Below are 20833 nucleotides of genomic sequence, written 5' to 3'. Positions count from 1 at the left end.
TTTGGCCATCGCCCTTTCATACACCCTGGCATCCTCCAACCAGGTTGGTTCAGGGTGCTTCTTTCATATGTCCTGACCAACGGCACCTAGACAATGGTACAGCAGTGCCTCCTTCCTCTCATTAGAGTAATTGGTTCCAAACACAGCCAAGACGTATATGGAAAAGCCATCCCTCAAGTCGGCCCAAGGCACCCTAGGTTCACCAGAAGAAGGCAGAAATAAAACTGGGCACATTAGCCATGATGAGTGGTTGTGTTTATGCCAATTCTCACTTCTTTTGATGAAACTTCTGGATTAGACACCAATGTGTGTTTCCACTGCTTTGGAAACACACCCTCTTAATGTTTGTATTTGGGCAGGCTTCACCGTGTTCACTGTGTTTGTATCTTTATGTAGTCACTATGTTCAAACGGTCTTATTGCGACCTTTTAATTCCTTACTGCCTTTCATTCATCCTCGCATAATTTTAGTATTTTGTTTTTGGTTAAGCTACTCTGCTTAACTGTCCAAAAGGGGGCATGCAGCACGTAGCATGTGCTTCACTTCATGCGGGGAAAGCGGTTGTTAAGGTAACCCGATGCTACCTTCCAAAATGGCGGCACGCCATATTACGGCTTTGGGTCCTTTTCTTTAGTACGGCTGTCGTGGACTGCAGCACGACTTCAAAGGCACCGTGCGCACACTTGTGAAAAGGCGGCTGCTTCGCCTCCCAACAAGGAGGCTTCGTTGCTAATGGGGCCACGGTCCTTCTTCCCTTTTTTGCTGACCCAAACATTACCTTTGGTTTTGGTGAGATTTTGGCGTACCTAGACACCAACGCACGCACTGCCTCTTCTCCTTTTTACTTCCTCTGCCAGGAGTCGCTGATACTTCTTTGCCTTGTTTTGTTTCGCTCGTCACCAACGTGTTAGGACTTAATAGAGGGACACACACGCAGACTGTATTGGCGAACAGGCATTTATAGAAGCTTACAGTGGATCAGGTAAGCTGCTCACACAGCGCCCCCCAGCCAATCCTTTCCATCAACTGACATCCCTGGAACCTGGAACCTTCACCAGCAAGGCTCCAAATTCCAGCTGTCACAACAATGTACATGCACTGAATGTAATATAGCAGGTTGCATAACTACTCCTAAGGTCATGAGCATGCAAGTACATGATCACTCCTAACATGTTTCTCCCAGCAGAGAGTGGGGGGTGGATCTCTGTCCTCGGCTGGAGCCTCCCTCTGGAACAGCCTCCCTGCCTCCCTCAAACTTGAGCAGGACCAACTCAAGACCTTCCTTTTTGCTTCTGCCTTCTCCCTCTCTCTCCCTGGTGATGCTCCTGTCAGATGCGCCAACTGGTTACCTGGCCGCCGGCTGAACCTCATGGGCACCAGGCTCCTGCATGACCAGTTTCCCCTTGCACTGCCTCTGGGCCTCCCACCCACTTAGGGACTGTATCTGTAACCCTACAGTCCCCTGACTTTCTGCACTTACTTGAGCCACCACCCTGGCAGCACTTACTGCATCTTGCCACTGCACCCCCCCCACTTCTCCTCTTTCCCTCCCCCTCACACTTGCATGATCTGAATGACACAAGGACTAGTAAGATCTTTTGTTTTGTCCTCCCTCTGTCTACCTTCCGTGTATTGTCGCGCCTAGAAACAACTGTGTACAGGCGCGTTATAAATGATTTATCATAACATACATTAGAATTGCGACACATTTTCATTTATAGTATTGGACTATTGGTTTTAGCGAGAAGTGGCCTTGCACTGACCAACTGTTTATCTTCATTTTAGGAGCTCAACACTTGGAGCATCCCCACTACTAGACTCCATGCAGAGGACCTCGATTTATACTCCTCAAAGAATTGCTTTTCCTCCATCTCCCAGTGGATTGAATTGCCAAAACAGTAGGCTTTGCATCCTTCACTGCCATCTTCTTAAATAGAATATACGATTGGAGTCTATCTAGCTGTCATTGCACATTCATTAGAGTCTAGTATAGGAGGACCAGAACATCGGTGTAAAGCATCCAGCTCACTGGCAATCCATCAATACGAGGAGGGGAAAGAACGAACTCCACGCAACCTATCGCCTACATCCAAAATGGGCAGCCTTGCTTTAAGCCTTTAAATGTTTTAAGGTTTTTAGCGAGTTGAGCATTTTGATTTATCCTTACTTTCAGGGATTTGGTAGAGTACAATGTTAGAATAATTATAATTGTTTTTTTATAATGTGTGTAATCCCAGTGGTTGGTTTCTAAGCATTGGATCCAGATTCGAACCAGTGTTGCGCGGCGTTGTCTAGCTTCCAAGACGAACGCGTTGCCCCCGAGATATCACCCTTCACCAATACTCTGATTATTTCTAGTAAGTCCCTGGGACAACCCCAGTTCACCATTTTGGTCCATAAGAGTGAATGGTCGACACTATCGAACGCTTGCGGGAAATCGATGAAGGCCAAAAAGATTGCCTTATCAGCTAATGTTCGACTCTTAAATACATTTATGATAAGAGCATTTAAGTTAGTTCTGGCATCCTTAATGAAACCTGATTGAGATATGGATTAGATATGGATTAGGGAAGCCGATTAAATAGAACGATCTAAAACTAGGGTAGCAAATATCTTCCCCAGGACATCCAAAAGGGCGACAGGACGATAATTCCTTTGTATTTTTTAAAAATAAGTATTATTACTGCAGATTTCCAAGACAAGGGCACTTCTCTGATCCTAAATATTCAATCAGATAATGCTTTCAAAAAGTCTGCCCAATTGTTTTAACATTAGATTTGTCATGTTATCTGGGTTTGGGGCTCTTGAATTACTAGCATGTTTCATCAGGGTTATAATCTTCTCTTCGTCATAATTGAGCTTCCACTCAGAAGCTCCTAGTCCCTCTAGAAGCTATGGGCCTCATCACGAGTTGGGCGGTAACGCCGGAGGTATTACCGCTGGCGCTATTAGCCCTTCCGCCAAATCCCCCTGCGCTATTACCGCCGGATCACAAGTTTTGTGGAACGGTTAGTGCCCATTCCCCATTGGGCCCATTCGGCAATTCCTCATTCCCCATTGGGCCCAATGGGGAAAATTTGCGCTATTACCGCCAGCGGATTTCACGCTGGTGGTAATAGCGCAGGATTTTCGGAAATACTGAACATTCCTTCACAATGAGTGATCCACATAGCCTCTGAAACCGAATATATTTGTAAGGCTATTTGTGGGGGACCCTCATTATTCAAAGCTGCCAAATCCGACCAGTCTGACTCTCAGAGATTGCTCCGAGCATCTTCTCTACATCCTTTTGTTTTAAAATGCTCGTTTAGGAATCTCGCCAATTCATATATTTCCGTTTCATGCTTTTTACTTTGTTAAGGTACTCCTCTCTAGGTACATGTTTTCCTTTCCAGCGCCAGCTCTCTTTTTCAATGCCACTCCCCTATCATATACATGTTTATGTTATACTGGGACTTTCTGTAACTATAAAATTCCAAATTAGTTCTAGTAAGAGTATAACTTTATTCGGAAGACCATCCACCATCAAAGTACAGTTTACAAAGCAAGACATAAAAAAGAAAATACAGTAATATGTTAATATCTACATTGTTCTCATTAAATAGAATAAACGTACAATAATAAAACCACTGACTGCTTGCGAAGACCACAGCGTACACACGACCCACCCAGACTAGCGCTTTCCCATTTTTGCACTCATGTTAGACCCCGACATTCTGTTCTTAGATGCGGCTCTTAGGAATTTTGAGACCAACAACACATGGGGGGTCATTACGAGGTTGGAGGTAGCCATGGCGCTATTAGCCGCATTCCGGGTCCGGGTTCCTGGAATAGGGATTTACCGGGTCATTCCTACCTTGAAGGACCTGGTAAATCCCCATTCCGCGAACCATTCCCCATTCCCATTTGATCCCCCATATGGCTCGATAGGAATGGGGATTATTAGCTCTGAAGTCCCTTAACGGGTCCCTTCCATAATGCCTGGTAAAACCAGGCGTTGAGGAAGGGACCCGCTAAGGGACCTCGTAGTAGGGCGGAAAGGGATTACCGACACCGGTGCCGGTAATCCCTTACCGCCAACATCGTAATGACCCCCGTGTTCAGGGAAGGTAGAGCATTTCAAGGCTTGGATGGCTAAAGGAGTTGGGAAGTGCACCAGGTGGCTCCAAACCGGGACTATCCAACGCCTCCTTGCCAAAGAGTGGGCTTTGCAAAAAAAGAAAAGATTAGCCCCCTCCTCATGCCCTCCCAAACAAAGGGGACATGCGGGTGAGGAACAAAGACCACTCTTCCACTTCGAGGACTCATGGGCCAGTGGGAGGATGCCTAAACGGAACTTGGCAAACCAAGATTTTAATTCTGCTGACACACAGAGGTCCAGATATACCTCTGAATCCCATACGTCCTTAAGCAGCAGGTAAGGCCATGCTTTTTTTCCCTTTAGGCAGTGTCAATCATCTTACACCACGCCCATTCTCTAAATTTGTTCTTGAGTACCGCCTTCTAGGCACAACCCAACTTTGTAGGATCACTCCAAAGAGCCCCCAGTCCAATATTAAAAAGCATAGTTCTTACGTGCTTAAACCAAGAAAGCTTCTCGCCGCCTGGCGTTTTAAGAACCTCCTCCAATACTCTGTTGTTCCAAATGCGCAGCCAGTAAAACACTGGCTGCATCATAATGGCATATTAGATCTCAATAAGACCAAATTCGCATGCAACGGGGGTAGTTGGCGCGTTGCAGGGTAAGCCCAGCAATGCTTTAAAGAATGTATTTTCTGCTAGTTGAATCGCAGTGAAATTGTTTTCTCCTTATAAATCAGCACCATATGTTATCGCTGGGATAGTCTGGGCCTGGTAAATCTTTAGGGCACCGAAGGAGCCTCGCCCTCCAGTCTGGTCACTAGGCTTCTAATGATACCGCCCTGGCGCAGGTGCAAGAGTGAAGACCTTGCTATCTGGGCCTGCCATTTCAAATTGTTCGAGAAGATCAGCCCAGATATGTATAGGAGCAACAGACTCCAGAGGCTGGTTATTCAAGGTAAAGTTTACCGTGCTCGGGCCTTTTTTCCAACGCCACCCACCTGCATGGTTTTGGAAAAATGAATTTGTATTTATTAGATTTATATAGCGCTTTACGCCAAAGCGCTATACATTACAACAACAAGAATACATTAGAATGAAATGGAAGCAATGCAGAAAATGAGACCAACCATCAAAAACAATATATAGAACAATTTACCTAGGAGTGTGTAAGATAAACTGAATAGAGGAAGAATAAAAGGGAAGAGAGGTTAACAGGACGGGGAATGCAAAAGATGAGCTTTCAAGGAGGAACGGAAGGAGGAGTAAGAGGAAATGGAGCGGATAGGGAGATGTAGAGAGTTACTGTATAGGGGGGCAAGGAGCTGAAAGGAACGGAAATGAGAAGGGGCATAAGGAGAAGGAGGAACAGTGAGTAGGAAGAGATCTGCAGATCGGAGGAGGCGAGAGGGAGCATAGAGCGAGAGGAGAGAGGAAAGGTGGGGGGGCAGATCATGAAGAGCTTTAAAGACGAGACAGAGGAAGTTAAATTTAAGTTGAGAATGAAAGGGAAGCCAGTCTAGGTAAGAAAGCGAAGAAGAAATGGAGTCATGAGGAGAGAGAAGGCAAAGGGTATGCATAGCAGAGTGATAGAGGGATTTGAGGGGAGCCAGATGAGAGTGGAGCAGTAGAAAAGACGAGAGAAGATGAGGGAAGAGATTAAGAGTTTAGTGGCATGAAAGTTAATGAGAGGAACGGATTTTGCGAACATTGAAGAGGTGGAAGCGACAGGAGCGGGAGAAAAGAGAAATGTGGTGGGTGAAGGAGAGGGAGGAGTCGAAGTGGAGGCCTAGATTGCGAGCAGAGGCAGAGATGGGGAGATTAGAAGGGGGAAGAGAGAATAAAAGGAGGGGAGAGGGAGGGAGAAGGGTGTTAGAGGGAAAGAATAAGACTTCAGTCTTATTAGTATTGAGGGAGAGAAAGTGAGATGACATCCAGTTTTTGATAGCAGTGAGACAGCAAGAGATTAAGGTGGATGTCAGGCATGAAGAATGAGAAGGAAAGGAAAAGATGGGTGTCATCAGCATAGAAATGGTAAGAGATACCGAAGGACGAGATGACAAAGGGCCTCTAGCAAAGGACAAGTAGAAGAGATGACAAAGCAGTAGCAAAGGGCCTAATTCTTAGGCCATTTTCTACTTCTACTACAAATTAGATCTATACATTTAGCAACTAAACCAGGCCTCTTAATTAGCCTGTTTCTTGCTTGATAGACTTACACTTTGCTTTTGTAAGTATCCGGTCCATCTACAAATTGTGTAATCCACCTTAGTGTCAGGGCTACATGGTCACTTGTGGGAGCAGAGTCACCTGGAAATTGACAATTAATGGGGTTATACTCCCCGAAACAAAACCATAGTCCAATATGGCAGTGGCCGTTTTGTATTTGTTGATTATTTATTTTGCGCACCGTACCCTGAGGTAACTGGGCGCTTGCGAGACTTAGGAGTTACATACATGGTGAGGTAGTATACATTGGCAAGCAAATATAGAAGCAGAGATAGTAACCCTGGCTACAGGTGGGTCAGACAACAAGAGACACTGTACAACAGCATAAATAGACAGAGGTCAAATAAGCAGAAGAGTAACATCTTAATGGAAGGGCTTGTTGCTCAGCCAATTTGTTATTCTAGCTTTGAAGGTGAGGAAGGAGGGTTCTTGTCTGAGAGGGATTGTCTGTGAACCATGTTGGTTGAGCTGGAATGTCCCCCGGTGTTTGGCCATTTAATATGTGCAAGTTCCATAATTTAAGCCCCTTTTGTAGCTTCCATCCTCAGATGTTTGCAGGTGAAGAATTGTCCTCGAGAGCACCAACCCTTTCACTCTCCCCACTCACACACAGCACTTTTAAATCACAACCCAAGATTGTTGCTGACTAATCATATGCTTGAAGGCAAATGGCTAGTAAATTTGGGAAGACTTCATCTGTCATAGTCCTCGGATTCAAAAGACATTACATATTACTATATGTTAAGACCAGGAAATCTAACAGGAGCCAATGCAATTTATCAATCTTTATATATGGGTTTGGGTCTCCTATCAGGGATTACTTGCAGCCCAGCCCATCTTTTCCCACCTGGCGAGGATAGCCTAGGGGCAACGTGCTCGCCTTGGAAGCAAGACGACAAACAGCAAGACAGAAACCTCTGGGTATTAAGCGTGTTATAAATAACATATCATATCACTGTTAGTAATCCTGGCGCCGGCCTGCCCCAAGGCCCTTCAGATGCAGGATTTAACAACGCCTTAAAGCTGTCCCACACCAGAGGATTACATAACCAAGTCTCCTGAATTAGTATTAAGTCATGGTGCTCAAAATTACATTTCCCTTCTTAAATAGGTGCACAAAGCCCTGGGTAATCCCAGATCCTGTCTTAATACTCTGTCACCTGAGATACCGGATAGTCATTTTTTTTATTTAGGACCATGACTCATTTAGTGAGAGCAAGTTGTAGATAGACTGGTGCCCGGCCCCAGACAGCCTTGTAGATGGTGCAGAGGGATTTGAATTTGATCCTTGCAGCAAACGGGAGTCAGTGGAGAGTTTTTAGGGCTGCAGAGATGCGGTCCCTGGGCTTGAGGCCAAGGATAAGTCGTGCAGCCCTATTCTTATTTATTTATTTGTTTATTTGTATAGCGCTGACTGCCCGCAGGCATCGGGGCGCTTACATGGAGACAAGGACAGACTCAAAGGGAGCCTGGAAAGATGTGACAGGACAGACAAATAAGCATACTAGTTAACTGATTCAATAGGGTCACGACAGAGGGTATTCTGGATTAGCTGGAGGGTTCGTAGAGAAGAGGAGGGTAGATTAAGGAAAGGCTATTGCAGTAGTCTAGCCTAGAGAGAACCAGAGCTCAAGAGACATTGAGCTTCTGGGAAAAAGTGAGGAAAGGAAGAATTTCTTTAAGGAGGTGGAGTTGAAAGTGGGACTTATTGGCAAGTTCCTGAATGGGAGGAATGAAGGAAAGAGAGGAGTTGAAGATGACTCCAAGGTTTCTGGCTTCAAATGAAGGAGAGGCGGGAGATTCCCTAGAAGATGGCAAGAGTTAGGGGATGAAAGGGGGAGCAGGAGTCCCAATAGGACGTATCTCAGTCTTTCTGGCATTGGGGCAGATATCATTGAAGGTACACCAGGACTGGATGGCAGATAGGCAGTCGGGAATGATGGAGCAAGTAAGCAAAGGATCAGAGGGAAGCTTGACAAGCTGTGTGTCATCTGCATAACACTGTAAGTTTGGGGAGAAGGTGGAAATGAGGTGTGCAAGCAGGGCAAGGTAGTTGTTAAAGAGCCAGGGAGAAAGGTTGGAGCTCTGGGTGACACTGCAGGTGGAGATGGAGGTGGGGGAGGAGAAGGAGCCCAGAATAACTTGGGACTGTCGGTCACTAAGGAAGGAGGTCAGCGAGTCCAGTGCCCAGTCTGAGATACCTAGGGTATCGTGGAGTCGTTTTAGGAGGAATAGTTGATCATATTAAATGCAGAGGAGAGATCAAGTAGAATGAGAACAGCTGGAGAGTTAGACTCAAGAGATCGAAGCAGTCCCTCACGGGTGTTCAGAAGAGCAGTTTCCATGCCTCTGGATGCTCGGGATTGATGGTTGTGGAGGCAACCAACAAGTTCAGTGCGCTGTGTTAGATGGGGGAGGATCAGCTTTTCCTAGAGTTTCCCAAGGAAGGGAGTAATAGATATGGGGCAGTAGTTGGCTGGGCAAGACGGTTCTTCAGGTTTTTTCAGGACAGGGCGCACACAGGAGTGTTTGAGGGAGGAGGGGAAAGATCCAGTAGCAAAAGAGTGGTTGCAGAAATCAGCAAGGGAAGGGGCAAAGGAGCCAATATTGTCCTTAATATATATCCGTCTTTGGAAACAGATCTTTTGGTCTAGCCGCTTCCCTTAGAGCTGAAGATACAACCACTGGGTAGTGGTGGTCGGCGAAGCATTAGTCGTGGTCGGAGCGGTCAGTATTGGAGGCAGTGAAACCCTTGCTGAAGATTTGGACGGTGGCTGTCGACGGGATTGTTGATGAAGGGACTGTCGATGATGCGCCCACTGCAGTCGAACACAGAGTAACCATCGACGGGGGTCTAGTCGACGAAGTCATGGCCGGAATCATAAACAAAGGCTTTGCAGTTTTCAAAGCAATCGGGGACGTGGGTGTTGACGAGGGCTTTGATGAGGATTCCTTTTCGGGAATGCTTCTTAGGTTTCTCCTGTGATGAAAGACCATGTTTCGAGGACCTTATCGATGACACACCGCCTACGGGCAAGCTCACCATAGACATTCAATGAGACAGGGAGCTTGTGTGCCATGTACTAGGACCCACAGCCGCAGTGTCTCTAACCGGATCAACAGCATGGCGCTTGGAATAACAGGTACTCTGTGGGGGTACATTTTCTGCCGATCTCAACCTTTTACCCAAGGGAGAATGTTCTGGATTATGGCCCAATCTAGGCTCTGTCTGAGCATGCCCGAAGGCCACACAAGGGGCCCTGCCCTCTTTCAACCATGCTACCAACCGTCGGTAGCGGTCCCTCTTAGTTTTGGCCTGGGAAACTCTGGCAGATGTCACAACAGTCCTCTTCGTGATCAGGATGCAGACAATAGAGACGCCGTGAGTGCTTGTCTTCCATGTAGATGTTCCTCAAGCCACACCGGGAGCAGAGACTGAACAGACTTCTCCGGTCATCCTCCGACATGGCGAGGCGGAAAGGAAGCCTCACTAGGACTTCACTGGCAACGGATCCCTGTTACCGGTACTGACTAGGCATCCACGGATTACAAAGATTTCACAACATTTTTGATGTTTCTCGTCAAAAACCAACAAAATATCATAAATAGCTTGGAGAGCAAAGCATGAGGACTCCCTGCACCAACAGGAGATGGCCGTCGGGTGCGGGACTCAGGGAGACAATCGTCACTGGATGGGTGCAGTATTCAAGCTTTTAAAGCAATACTGCTTTCTTTTTTTAACTGAGCATTCCCAGCCGGAGGACAGGGAATATTCATGAGCACGTGAATCCATGTCAGACCCCATGATGGAGAATGTATAGGCATCTCGGGACTGCAAAACCTTGTGACTTTTAGTGTAGCCAAACACTTTACTATTGAAACTTAAAGGCAAAGATATTCTCTTATTGGATCAAATGTTTATTAGTTGGTTTATTTTTAACAATTCCAAAAAAAACAATGAGCCTCATTATGAGTTTGGCAGTAGCCGTGCCTGTAAAACAAGCACGGCTACCGCCAAACTCACCTCCGTCACCGGCACCCGCTAATGAGCAATTACCGGGCCATTACAAGTTTGGCGGCCCAGTAATTGCTCATTCGCGGGTGCTGGTAATACCGCGCTCCCCATCCCCATTCTGCCCTACAGGGCAGAATGGGAATGGGGAGCATGGATGCACTGGCACTGTTAAAAATGGTGCTGGTGCTGTCATGACCCGGCGAAATTGCCCCTTCTGGACCTCATGGTCATTGTCACGAAGGGCTTGTACTCCTTGTTCCTCCCAACATGGCCATACAAGCTCCGTGCTACGCACTAGCTTTCACGTCGTGGCACGTACTATAAATTGGTCACGCCCGTGCGGGTCCGCGCGTCTCAACGCTATCTTCGGTAGTGACCCGATGTGTGTTTGCTCTCTACATTGGTTTCGTTGATCCTCTTACTTCCTTCCTTGCCTATTTTTCTGTTCCTGGATCCCCCTCCCTACTTTGCTTGTTTATCGCTAATCCTGGATACCCTGGAACCACGAACATCCCGGAACTCTGAACGCGCCCAGCAACCTGACGAGGCTCGGGCGAGCCTATTCAAGACCCGAACCACTCACAGGAAGAGTCCTGCGGCCGAACAAGGGAGATCCCGATCACAGGTGAGACGGGGGGAGATTTACGACAGTTTGAGACGCCGAACGATCAATACGGATTCTACCATGGAGAATGCTATTCAGGACCTGATGCATGGAATGCAAGAACTTTCCACAGAGATGCAGAATTTAAAAGCCGAGAATGCGGCGCTAACACAGCTTGTCTTGTCACGCGACTCCGCGAACAAGGACAGCGTATTATTGGGAGGAGTGGTTGATAAATACGACGGTACAACAAAGACCTTACTTGGATTCCTGGATTCTTGTTTGGTACATTTTACCTTCAAGCCCTACTATTTCACAACTCCTAGGGCTAAGGTGGGCTTCATAATATTGCATCTTTCCGGTAATGCCCTTACATGGGCCACTCCATTACTCAATTCAGGGGATGCTCTCCTGGATGATTATGAAGGGTTCTTCGCGGAACTCAAGACCATGTTCGAACGACCAGAGCTGGTTCACAGTGCTCAAGAAAAGCTACTTGACTTCCAACAAGGATCCCAAGACATGTTGACCTATGTCACCAGATTCAAACAGCTAGCCAAAGAGGCGGACTGGCCCCTGGAAGCCAGCTTTACCTTGTTTCGCAGAGGTCTAAATGAAGAGATTAAGGACGAGTTAGCCAGGGTGGCACGTCCTATTTCATTCCAGGCCCTCCTGGACTTGTCTATGCAAATAGACTTTAGAATCCAAGAAAGAAAGGCCGAAAAGAAAAAGAATAAAATATCAATTCAAAGAAACTCCCTAGAGAATACTAAAAGGACAGAATCTGCCAAGAGTCCGAGCACTGATTCTGAACCCATGCAACTTGGAGCCTTTCGTGGACCAATTTCCCCGCAGGAAAGGTTACGAAGGATACACACAGGCTTATGCATGTATTGTGCCTCGGATAAACATCTAGTTAAAGAGTGTCCTCTGACTCCTCCCCGACGCTCGGGAAACGCCAGCTCCCGATCCTAAATGGAGCAAGGTTTCAGGAGAGCGATGTTTGCTCCACATCAATTCCATCCTTGAACTCTCCTGGACAAAACAAATTGGTGATATTACAGCCCTTTTTATTGCCATCCAAGGACAAGGTCTACCCCATACTAGCCTTGGTGGATTGCGGAGCAATGGGAGTCTTCATTGATCAAGATTGGGTCAGAAGTCATAACATTCCATATGAAGCAAGAAGTTTTTCACAGCCAGCGGAAGCAATTGACGGAAGACCTCTTTCCTCAGGACCCATAAGTCTGTAAACAAGGGAGATCCATCTTTCCATAAATCATCATCAAGAAAGAATTGTGTTTGGCATTATAAAATCAGCCCATTACCCCTTGGTTCTGGGCATGCCCTGGTTACAAAGGCACAATCCATATATCAACTGGACGGCCGGATCCTAATTCCTGGGCTCGGAGTTCTGTACGAACCATTGTTAAACCTGAATACCTCAGTCACAGCCCCTAAAAGTCTTCGAAGGAGTTCAGAGACACCACTCATGGTTTCCAATATTGTACAAGTTCCAGAGATCCATCAAGGGTATGCTGATGTATTCTCTACTGCCATCGTTCAAGCCTTACCTCCACATAGACCCGAAGACTGTGCCATAGATACTGAACCCTCAGCAGTGATTCCCTTTGGCAGGATGTTTATCCTTTCAGAACCAGAAAAGAGAGCCCTCTGGGAATACCTAGACACTAATCTTGAGAACGGCACCATAAGACCTTCAAAATCACCAGCTGGTGCTTCATTGTTCTTCGTTCCTAAAAAGGATACCAAAGAGCTCAGACCTTGCCTCGACTATCGGGGCCTAAATCAACACACCCTGAAAGACAGATACCCAATACCCCTGATCTCGGATATCCTTGAAGCTGTGAGAGGTGCAGTGATATTCAGGAAACTGGATCTCCGAGGTGCTTACCATTTGATCCGTATCCGGGAAGGAGACGAATGGAAAACAGCCTTTAGAACACCCTTTGGTCACTTTGAATACCTAGTCATGCCCTTTGGTCTGACTAATGCACCCGCAGTCTTCCAGCGTTTTATGGATAGGGTGTTCTCTGACATGTTATTTCTCAATGTTATCGTCTACTTGGATGACATATTGATCTTCTCAAAGGATTCCTTGAAACATGAAGAACATGTAAAGGCAGTACTTCAACGTCTCCGTGAAAATCAACTCTTAGCCAAACCAGAAAAATGTTTGTTTCATGTTACATCAGTTCACTATCTGGGATTTGTCCTTAGTTCAGAAGGAATTAGTATGGACCCTTCAAAGGTGAAGGCCATACTGGCTTGGCCCGCCGCAACATCTGTAAAGCAAATACAATCCTTCCTGGGGCTTGCCAACTTCTACCGGAAATTCATTCCCACCTTTTCCGAGATTGTTCAACTGTTACTCACCGGAAGGGAAGTATACCAAATCGGTGGCCGGAAGGCACAGGACTGAACTATTGATTGAAGAGCTAGGTCGGGGCCTCCAACCTAGCCTCCTCTCTGTGAGGGCACAAGACCTTTTTAACGATATGACTCTCTGCTGGGTAGGACCAGGCAGAGGGACTGATCGCTCAAAAGGGCGGGGAGGACACGCCGCCAAGAACCCAGCTGTAAAGGAAAAACAAGAGGTGAGCAATTGGGAATTTAAGAAAGATCCCTTTCCCTCGATACTTCTTTCTAGTAGTACCTGAACTATGCCCTCCCCTTGTTTCAAGGCAAGCGGAACCACCTACAAGTAAGAGAGGAGAATGTAACCTATCCTGACTATAGTTGTCAATTAGCTAAGGAGAATGGATAATCATACAAAAGAAAACCCTTACCACTGATGTGCTGTTGAATCTGTAATGTCCAAAGAGTTCATGAAAACGGAAGTAACAAATGGGTAGGTTAGTTAGGGAAACTGAACCCGGGCAGAATGAGGGCCGCACTAGAGTCGGGTAGGTGCACTATCCGCAAAGCGTCCCTGTGCACTACTGAAGAATGTTCAATGGAAGTCTGATGGTGGAAAGAGGATGGTAACAGCAACAATAAAGGACACAATTGAGTTGGAGTGTTGCAGGTGATATAGTTCAGCGGCAAGGTACAATGAGTACAGGAGATGTGCTTGTTAGCAAGTGGTGAAAAGAAGAGTCTTACCGATGCCGTGATCACAAGTTTCGAAAGCGGCAGGCACAAGCAGTCCGTGAATGAGGAAACAGGTCTGGTACACGGGTAAGTAGTTTTCCAAAAGCGGCGCAGTCCGTGAAAGAGGAAACAGGTCTGGTACACGGGTAAGTAGTTTTCCAAAAGCGACAGGCAAAAGCAGTCCGTGAAAGAGGAAACACGGGTAATTAAAGTAGGATTGAAGACGGAACTTCTAAATACCGGGATGCAACTTTAATCAGAAGCAGCGTTTCGCCCGGTTCCGAGGTTTAAATCGGGAAGGAGAAGGCGGAAGCGGACGAAACCGAGGCTCATACATCATTGCCTCTGAGCTGACAGGGGGAGGCGGGAAGCTGGGAATTGTAGTCCAAACTTAACGCAGAGTGCTGCGGAGTGAGCCGAAGCCACTATTTTCCAGGGCAGTTGCCAGTGGGCGTAGAATGGGTTTGCAATATGGCGCATACCCTTACGGAGGGTAATAACCTTCTTGTGGGCCTGCAGAGGCGTAAAATCAACCCATTGTTAATCTCCTGAAGAAAGACGTTCCATTCAACTGGTCTATACCACAAGACAAGGCATTCCAACGCTTGAAAGAAGAATTCACTCAGGCCCCCATCCTGGCCCAACCTGACATAAATCGTCCTTTTCTAGTGGAAACTGATGCCTCCAATTACGCCATAGGAGCAGTTTTAAAACAAGAATCCGATGATAAGTTGGAACATCCCATTGCTTACCTTTCACAGACCCTGACCACCAGCGAGACTCACTAATCAGTTCTGGAGGAGTTATTGGCCATTCGTCATGCCTTCACTGAATGGAGACATCTACTCCTGGGTGCTAAATATCCAGTTCAAGTCCGTACTGATCATCAAAATCTTCAGGTCCTACAATCCATGGAGTGCAGGAACAGTAGACAAGCTTGATGGGCCTACTTCTTTGCTCAGTATCAATTTCAAATGATCCTGGACCGCAAAACATGATTGCTGATGCCATTTCTCGGCGTCCCGACTATGTTCCGTTGGAGGATAAGATCTATCCTAAAATGGTTCCACCTACAATCTTTGTAGCTCAAGCGATCAATCTCCTGGAAGAAATCAGAGTACAGACACAATCATCTGAACTCTGGAAGGACATATCCGAGAAAAATCCCTGGCGTCTGACAATCAAGGAGGGATATTTATTCAAGAACAATTCAGTGGTCATTCCGACAAAAGAACTTCAACAGAAGGTAATGAATCTATGCCATGATACTCTTCACTCCGGCCATCGAGGAGTAACCAACACATTCTGTCTCATACAAAGACAGTTCTGGTGGCCAGGGATGAAGGCCAGTGTAGTTCAATACATCAAGACTTGTGCAATTTTTAGTCAGAACAAATACGATAATCAGAGGCCGGCGGGTCTGCTTCTACAACCTACGTTGCCAACCAGACCCTGGGAAGTTATTGCCACTGACTTCATTGTTGAATTACCACCTTCCCGAGGATATACAACCATCATGGTAACCATTGACTTCTTCACTCATCTAGCTCATTTTACACCATTGTCTAAACTAACATCTTCCTCAGAACTTGCTGGAATTTTCCTGGAACATATTTTTCGTCTTCATGGCCTACCTTCCAAGATTATTTCGGATAGAGGACCTCAGTATATTTCACAATTCTGGAAACATCTCTGTCGTGTTCTAGGAATCCAACGTGCCCTTTCTTCAGGCTATCATCCACAAACCAATGTGGCAACGGAACGAGTAAATCAAACCCTGGAACAATATCTTCGTTGTTTTGCCACCAAGGTTCAAGGCGATTGGTCTCTCCTTATACCTTTAGCCGAATTCCTCTACAATAACTCAGATCATTCAGCTCTCAAGATCAGCCCTTTCTATTGCAGTCAAGGTTATCATCCGTCTGTTTTACCATCAGTTCTTCCAGAATCTACTCAGGTACCTACCCTTGACTCTTGGATTCAGACGCTGATCGACTTACAAAGAGAGACCAAGGATCAGTTAGAACAGGCCCAGACTCGAACCAAAAGATATGCAGACTCTAAGAGAAGACCATCACCTTCCTATTCAGTTGGCAATCAAGTCTGGCTAGCCTCGAAAATGTTACCTCGACATCTACGACCAAACAAATTGGCTCCTCGCTATTATGGTCCATTTTCTATAAAGGAGATCATCAATCCTGTTTCCTTCCGACTTAAGCTCCCGGATTCCTGGAAGAAGATACATCCAGTCTTCCATACTTCCCTGTTGAAACCCTACATTAGTTCTACTCGGAAACCCTTCAAACCCACACCTGTTGTTGTGGACGACCAGTTGGAATATGAGGTGTCCAGGATATGTGATTCCAGGTATAGGAGGGGTCGACTACAATATCCTGTAGAGTGGAAAGGCTACCCCCCTAGCGAGAGAACATGGGAACCAGTTTCTAGTTTAAAGACCCCTCGTTTGCTCAGAAGATTCCATCTTATTCACCCACGCAAGCCTGGAGGAACCAGTCTTCGGAGGGGGCATGCTGTCATGACCCGTCGAAATTGCCCCTTCTGGACCTCATGGTCATTGTCACAAGGGCTTGTACTCCTTGTTCCTCCCAACATGGCCGTACCAAGCTCCGTGCTACGCACTAGCTTTCACGACGTGTGTTTGCTCTCTACATTGGTTTCCTTGATCCTCTTCCTTCCTTGCCTATTTTTCTGTTCCTGGATCCCCCTCCCTACTTAGCTTGTTTATCGCTAATCCTGGATACCCTGGAACCACGAACATCCCAGAACTCTGAACGCGCCCTGCAACCTGACGAGGCTCGGGCGTGCCTATTCAAGACCCGAACCACTCACAGGAAGAGTCCTGCGGCCGAAGAAGGGAGATCCCGATCACAGGTGAGACGGGGGGAGATTTACGACAGGTGCATCCGCGGGTTTTGCTCGCGGGTGCCGCACAACCCGCCAGGTCAGAGCTGGCAGGCTGTCAGGCAGCCGCAAGCAAAACTCGTAGTTTGGCGGTACAGTGACAACGGTGCCAGTGTCGTACCAGCACCGTTGTCACTGTACCGCCAAACTCATAATGAGGCCCAATATCTTCTGACTCTGAAGCTTCAGTGTCCACTTCATATTGGTCCTGCATGCTTTCTTGACAGTGCCCACATTAGACACATCTGTGTATACACGCAATGTTGGGAATGAACTCAACTCCTACGACAAGATAATGTACTTATTAAATCATTTTTCTACATTCAGGATACAGTTTCTAGCCATGTGGCTTTTGGATCTTTGGCAGATGCTGTGTAAACATCATCATTTATAATGGAATAACACCAAAGCAGGGAGTTCTTGTCTCTGACACTCTTGTAAGCACGTCTACCAAGACACAGCCCAAGATGGACTTGAGCAACCTTTAAGAAAGTATGTGGAACACCAGTGTCATCACTTGGCCGAGATTCAGCAAACATCTTTATCACGTCTCATGGTTTAAAGATACACAGCACAGAATTAAAAGTGGCAGCCAGCCATACTAATGTCCTCTCTGCATTCTCAACGGCATGGCTACAATGGCCCAGTAATAGCTTTTTAGCCTCTTCTTGGAAGCGATGCAGTAATCACCTCCATTGCTTGTGTCTGAATCACATTTAAGAAGATATTGGTGGTAATGTTGGCTCTGTAAGGAAGGCAAGGTATCAACAGTCAGACAGACACAAGTGACCACAGTTGAAGGGTGTTTATTGAACTTCAATTGGGTTTGAAAAACGTCCATCTGATCCTAAATCTAGAGATGGGAGCAAGCTACGACCATCAAAAAATAATAACGCAGTCCTAGTGGTGTATTGTCAAAATAAAAGGGCCTATACTAATAAACATATTGCCAATCCTTACCTCTAAATACAAATGGTGTGGGAAACAACTTTATGCAAAAGAAAACTGTTCAAGAAATGATAGGTCAGGATATTCATGCTATTGGCTTCCCTTCCCTCCCACGTTTTCCGCATGAGACAAGGCGGCACACTCAAGCTGAGCACAATCTCTGGCTTCTCTAGCATGAGGGGGCGCTTTAAAACGTCAACATCATGGCCTTCCGTGCTAAAGTCTCTTTGCCTTTCAAATCTCTTTTTCAGAGGGCCTGATGCAACACGACAAACATCCAAGTTTTTTTTTCCTCTGGTTTTCACATGTAAAAATGTTCACAATATTCAGGAGTTTGGTCTCCCTCATGCGGGCTCGGACCGTGGTTCTCCCTCCTTTGGGCTCAGACTCCTCATATCACAATGTTCGCAATTCAATCCCCCTCATTCGGGCTCGAACCATTGATCTCCCGCCTTCGGGTTCAGACCCCTTGTTTCACAAAGCTCACAATTCGATCTCCCTCGTTCGTGCTCAGACCGACTTTATCTATTTTATTATAAACTATTCTTTACTATATCAACATCGAAGACTTGTGTGCCGGATTTTGCTTGACCCGTCGCAGGACGACTTAAATTCACAATCCATTGCCACTCTTTCACTTTTGTCAACTCTCAGTTGGATATCTTACAGAGGGCCTCATCACGAGTGTGGTGGTAGCCCTTAAATGTGGTGATAACGGCATTACCGCCACAATTAAGGGCTGGCCCTATCACGACTCTGGTGTATTTACCCCCAGCTCTAAGCTGGGGGTAAATTCACTGACAAATGACCATTTTTGGTGCAATTACCACCAGCGGTATTACTGTGCAGTAATTGTGCCAGAAATTCCCCATTGGGTCCAATGGGGATTAATAGTGCCCAACCCGCGATCCGGTGGTAATACCGCTGGCCACTAACGCTAATATAGTTGGGCGGTATCACAGCTGGGATACTGCCCAAACTCATTATCAGGCCCAGAGAATTTCGATTGAGCAGCCACGAGGTGCCGGACCACTCTGTCAAAGATATTGTATCTTGGTTTCAAAGTTCAATCACTCATCTGCAGTTCAAATGCACTTGCGTTGGTTATCACACGCGTTTCATACAATGTTTGTTCGAGCGCTCGCCATACTACTTACAACACAGACCGGTCTTGTATCAGTCTCCCCAACTCACCGGCTGTGTTGTTTTGGCAGACGCTGCTTTGTTGTTGGAGACAAAGACAGTACCACTGCAGATGGCGAGTCTCCCTGCCTCGATTATCAATGCGGGAGGGCCCTGGGTACCTCCGACACACAATGCAGGATTCCTCAGCTTGGTTTTCTAGGCTTACGCTTTCTACTCTCGAGGCTACATGAAAGTAATGGTTGCTTGTCGAAAAGGTCAAGGGAACGTCCCTCCTTGCGATCCCCTTCTGTTGCACAGTCTTTCCCCTCCTGTTAAACTGCCATCTTGAAACTGTTGTTTCCTCGTATGCTTTGCCTCGCTCAAAGTGTGCTCTTGCGCTCTGCCTTTTATCCGTGTGGGGGGGAGTGTAATGGAAGTCAGGTGTGTGTGATGGTCAGTAATTGCCTGACCATTGTATTGGGACACATCTGGTATACGGCTCGGGTGTTAGCCGTTTTCTGTCATAGCGGCCTGCCTGCAAGAAAGTGTGTTGTAAAAGGGGGTGGGGTTGAATTTCTAAATATCCTACCTGGTAGGATGGGGTAAAGGATACCGCGTCTCATCATCCGGTGTCCCACTCCCACTCCCACTCCCACTCCCTGAAGACCCATCATCCAGGTGATCCTTCCGCATTGGTCCACCCCCAGGAACTGGGTCCAAAAGCAATGGCCGTGTCCTGGCCACTTGGATGACAGATCCCTGGGGACTAGTGAGTGAGACACCTTCTGGTTTCTCACAACTCCAATACATTGTTTGTCTCGTGTATGAATAGGAATTTTGGGCGGGTGAAGAGGATACTTGGGTATTTATTGGCCTGCGTGGTTGTTAGAGGTGCCTGCTGTTTGGTTCCTAACATGTTTGTACATAGTTAAATATCTCTCACCCAATTGCCCATTCTGGCATGGGGCATTACTGCTGTGCATGTACATAGTTACCAGGCTCCAAGTCCAGTGTCAGAATAGAACTTGGAGCCTAGTGCAGAGAGGGGTTCTGATTCTATGGGACGGCAGTTGCTGGTGGTCCTCCCTGACTGAGGGTCATTGCAGAGTTGACGGGAACTGATCTCATGTCATGTGTTCAATAAAGAATCAGTGTTGCAGCCACGCAGCTTGCATGTGTCCTTCCTTCCAATCGTAACAATGGACTTATAATACACCCGTCTCCGCTCACATGTTGTAATGACATTTCAGAGCAAACATAGCACCAATTAATTTTTGTGCTTCCGTCAGTGTTTTATACATTTCAATGAGCACAGCTGTAATGGATTATTTTGTAGAAAAACATTAGGTTTGAGTTTGGCCAAATCAGCTGTCCTTCCCCCTCATCAGCTGTCCTTCCCCCTCACCCCATGGATATTATTTGGGCTCTGTTGATGGACATTTATCCTTGCTCAGGACAAACAATAGCATCCTGGGCTTGCTCGGTCCATTCATTGGGTTTGTGGTGCCCTTAAATATTTCTGCATATTGTTGCTCTGGGGTATTCAGATTTATACTGCATTTTCTCAAATGATTTCTCACCCGACATCATTGTAAATGCGCCAACACATTTTCAGGGCCCCCAGCCCCGATTTAAGAATACCTCTGGGATGGTAGGCGGAAAGAGCTTGCATTTGGTTGCAAGGCTTGGGCCGTTTTCTCTATGGCAGAGCAATTGGAGCAGACTGTACTCCCAACTAGGGTCCAGGTGAATCCTTCTTCAGTCGTCCATCGATGAATCAACTGAGGGGATGGTAT

This window comes from Ambystoma mexicanum, chromosome 1q (genome assembly GCF_040938575.1).
Source record: "Ambystoma mexicanum isolate Mex_15411 chromosome 1q, UKY_AmexF1_1, whole genome shotgun sequence".
NCBI classification, from domain to species: Eukaryota; Metazoa; Chordata; class Amphibia; order Caudata; family Ambystomatidae; genus Ambystoma; species Ambystoma mexicanum.
Note: the sequence above shows the minus strand (reverse complement) of the source record.